Source organism: Alligator sinensis, unplaced genomic scaffold (genome assembly GCF_000455745.1).
Source record: "Alligator sinensis unplaced genomic scaffold, ASM45574v1 scaffold1603_1, whole genome shotgun sequence".
Taxonomy (NCBI): Eukaryota; Metazoa; Chordata; order Crocodylia; family Alligatoridae; genus Alligator; species Alligator sinensis.
Genome location: NW_005843087.1, coordinates 9,901 through 13,818, shown reverse-complemented (window position 1 = coordinate 13,818; position 3,918 = coordinate 9,901). Strand labels below are relative to the sequence as shown.

General features: G+C 53.1%; 1 protein-coding gene across 1 annotated transcript in view; it reads left to right on the top strand.

The window, feature by feature from the left end:
- Positions 1-375: 375 nt before the first annotated feature.
- Positions 376-3,918, top strand: part of LOC112548308 (interferon-induced very large GTPase 1-like) — a gene marked incomplete at its 3' end in the record, with an annotated part of 13,409 nt that continues 9,866 nt past the window's right edge. The window contains exon 1 of the mRNA XM_025193663.1: positions 376-599. The remainder of the gene's footprint in view (positions 600-3,918) is intronic.

Below are 3,918 nucleotides of genomic sequence, written 5' to 3'. Positions count from 1 at the left end.
TTATAGCCGCTTTTCATGCTAATTTCACTATATGATCACGTGAGTTGTAAGCAACTGTTAAAAAGTATATAAGCCTCCTGATTTTGCTCTTGGGGGGGGCCCCCTTCCAAGTGCTTGGGAAATCCATGTCACTTTGGAGTCCCCCCTACAGCTGTAGTTTCTTTTGAATAAAAGCTTCTGCTGACCTGACCCAAAAGTATGCTGCGTGTGTTTCCACGACAGCTTTCACTTTCGAGTCTTGCTGCCGGCTCCTTTCCTGGAAATCATTCCCGTTCTCCACAGAGGGCGGAGGCTTTCTGTGAGAAACTAACTGCTTCGTGGTGGTTGGTGGGCTTTTCCATTCATCATCCCTGAGCTCATTAGGTGCGGCAGCAGTCTCCTAAAGCAGTGCGTTTCAGACGCTTCAGCTCTGCTCTAATTTCTTATTCAGCACCCATGTGTCTATGCAAACGTTCATTTGAAATAAAAGGCTGAGTTATTCATGCTGACAGGGGAAGCAGCAGGCAGGCTGGAAGTGAAAGCAGCAGTGCTGTATAGATAAGGACTGCGAGTCCCGGCTGGGCACACGCCAGAGGAAGGATCCACCGAGAACAGAGAAGGTATGGTGTTGAAATGCTGTTGCTTTGCTGTGGGTGGAAAAGGGTTTGGACAAAACTCTCTCTGTCCCTTTAAGGCCTTGTTTATTCTCTGCTTTTTGGTCACTACCTTTTTGACTCAGTAAACAGATGCCAGCAAGATGAACCTGGTCCTGTCACCGCAGGAAGCAATAAGCCTTTCCAGTGGAGCTGAGGTGGAGACAAGACATATTCCTGTGCAGAAATGCTCCCTGGAGAGCAGTAGCAGCGTTGGAGTGTTGTTGTAGTGGTGGTGATAATGCCAGTAGGAATAGGGCAGAATCGGGGTTTATTGGGCAGTATTTTTAATGTTGGCTGAATTGTAGGGTTGGGGGAAAAATGTTAGACAAGCTTCTGAGCAAAGAGTGCCATCCCTTGGGTCTGGCTCAGGCATCCTTAGGACGTGTCCTGTCCCACAGAACCGGTGCCTTGTAAAGACAGCTTCACTGCTGGTGGCGTTTGCTTGAGCCAGACTCTGACATTTGTTCTTCTGTCCTTCCAATGGAAATAGGGGATTTGTTAAAGGCCTCGCTGATAGTAATGAGCCAAACCCTCCAGGTGTTTCCAATAACTCATCCAAGTTTCACACCCGTACAACAGGGCAAGGCTGACAGCAACCTGGTCGATGAGAGTTTTGGTTTGGGGACTGATGTAATGAATATTGAAGATACCATTTCAGAGACGTCCAAGGGCAGCACTGGTAGATTTATCCGGTGTTCAATGTCATGTTTACTTGGGAAAGGTGGTTATCCAGGCAGGGGGGACTGCTCAACTTTTTCCAAGGAACACCACGAGGAAAGGATCTGTGAGAAATAACTGAGGCCAGGAAGGATGGGGAACAGAGAGTGTGTGTGGGTTCATGAGGTGGCTGCGGGGCCAGAAAGGAGAGGGCCCTTGGTTCTTGCTTGGACCCTTGTTCCCAGTGAGGCAAAAGCTCCCTTTCTGCAGTTTCCTCCATCGTTTGTTTGTTTTTTTCCCCCAATGACCATATTGGTGGTTCAGCTTGAAAAGGAGCACTGGGGGACGAGCTAGCTCATGGGTCACCTGTGGTGTGGCAGGTAGGGTACTGTGCTGAACACAACACAATACTTAGGTCAGCACACGTCTGGGGGAGGAGGCCTTACACCCGTGGAAAACATGTTAAAGCAACATAAAACAGGCCAAAAAAGAATTAGAGGTGCATGTAGCAAAAGGTGCTAACAGTTAATAATAACAAATATTAAAAAATACACCAGAGGCAGGAAGCCAGCTAGAGCAGGGGTGGGCAAAATACGGCCTGTGGGCCACACCTGGTCTGCCAGGACATTCTATGTGGTCTGTGGGGCCCCTAAGATTTTATAAAATTAATATTTATCTGCCCCTGGCTGCCTGTCAAAGATGACAGGAGCCAGGGGCAGTAGGACCCAGAGGGAGGCAGTGGCAGATCTAAGCCCCAGCTTCAAGTCTGGCCCACCCAACCCCTTCCAGTATCTCTGACCAGCACCGTAATCACCGCACAGCAGGTCAACAGTTACCCAGGCCCCTTTTCCAGCACTCTTCTTGCAGCTGGTCCCCTGACCAGCCATGTGGAAAAGATCTGTGAGAAATAACTGAGGCCAAGAAGAATGGTGCAAGCGAGAGGTTATGTGACTTCATGAGTTGGCTGCGGGCCCAGAAAGGAGGGGGCCCTTGGTCCACCAGCACCGTAATCACCGCACAGCAGGTCAACAGTTACCCAGGCCCCTTTTCCAGCACTCTTCTTGCAGCTGGTCCCCTGACCAGCCATGTGGAAAAGATCTGTGAGAAATAACTGAGGCCAAGAAGAATGGTGCAAGCGAGAGGTTATGTGACTTCATGAGTTGGCTGCGGGCCCAGAAAGGAGGGGGCCCTTGGTCCTCGCTTGGACCCTTGTTCCCAGTGAGGCAAAAGCTCCCTTTCTGCAGTTTCCTTCATCGTTTGGTTTTTTTTCCCCCCAACGACCATATTGGTGGTTCAGCTTGAAAAGGAGCACTGGAGGACGAGCTAGCTCATGGGTCACCTGTCGTATGGCAGGTAGGGTACTGTGCTGAACAAAACAGATTACTTAGTTCAGTCCACGTCTTGGGGAGGAGGTCTTACACCCATGGAAAAAGTGATAAAGCAAAATAAAGCCGGGCAAAAAAGAATTAGAGGTGCATGTAGCAAAAGGTGCTAACAGTTAATAATAACAAATATTAAAAAATACACCAGAGGCAGGAAGCCAGCTAGAGCAGGGGTGGGCAAAATACGGCCTGTGGGCCACACCTGGTCTGCCAGGACATTCTATGTGGTCTGTGGGGCCCCTAAGATTTTATAAAATTAATATTTATCTGCCCCTGGCTGCCTGTCAAAGATGACAGGAGCCAGGGGCAGTAGGACCCAGAGGAAGCCAGGGGAAGAATTAAGCCCCTGCTTCAAGTCTGTTCCAGCCACTCCCTTCCCCCCGCCCCCCACACCCCAGCAGGAAGCCTCTGCCTAGAGGGGCTTGTGGAGGCTTCTGGCCTGGGGCTGTTCCTCTGTCACAGCACTGGAGGGAAATACAGATAAGAAAGTGAAGGGAGGGAGGAAGCGGGGACCATGGGCAATTGCCCCATTCCTCAGGTCTGGGCTGGGCCGGGCTGGCTCCTGCAGTCCTGGCGATGCAGCTAGGAAGCAGGTGGTGCCCAAGCACAGTGGGCAGGGTGAGTGGGAAAATGGCTGCTGTACGTGGGGAAATGGGCAGCAAGTGGGTGCGTGGAGTGCAGTGACAGCCATGTGGGAGTGCAGGGCTTGCTCCGGTGCCCTGGGCCACCACCAGCGGGGCCCAGAGCAGGGCAGCACGAGCGTGGGATCTGGACTGGCCAGGGCTGTGTGTAGCTGGGCTGTGCTGTGCCAGGAGGGAGACGGAGAAGCCAGCCTGGCTCCATAGAGTCTCTGCTGGCCCGGACACCATGCTTCTGCCACCCAGCTCTGGGCCCTGCAGGTGCCGGCCCTGGTGCACCAGCATGGGCCCCGTGCTCCTTACCAGCTGTTACTGTGCTCCATGCACCCACTCGCTGCCCCTTCTGCCCGCCTGTCGCAGCCATTTCCCCACTCCCCTGCCGACCTGCCATTGGCAGTCCAGCCCCACCTGGTTCCCAGCTGCATCGCCAGGACTGCAGGAGCAGCTGGGACGTGGTGCCAGAGCAGCGAGTAGGGGTGGGGGTGGGGGGTGCAAAAGTGGCAGGAGGAGGACAGCGGTTGCAGACAGGGGGAAGTGGCAGTGAGTGGGAGCACAGGGCCCGCACCGGTGTCCTGGGGCCAGGAGTAGTAGAAGCGCAGAGCCCGG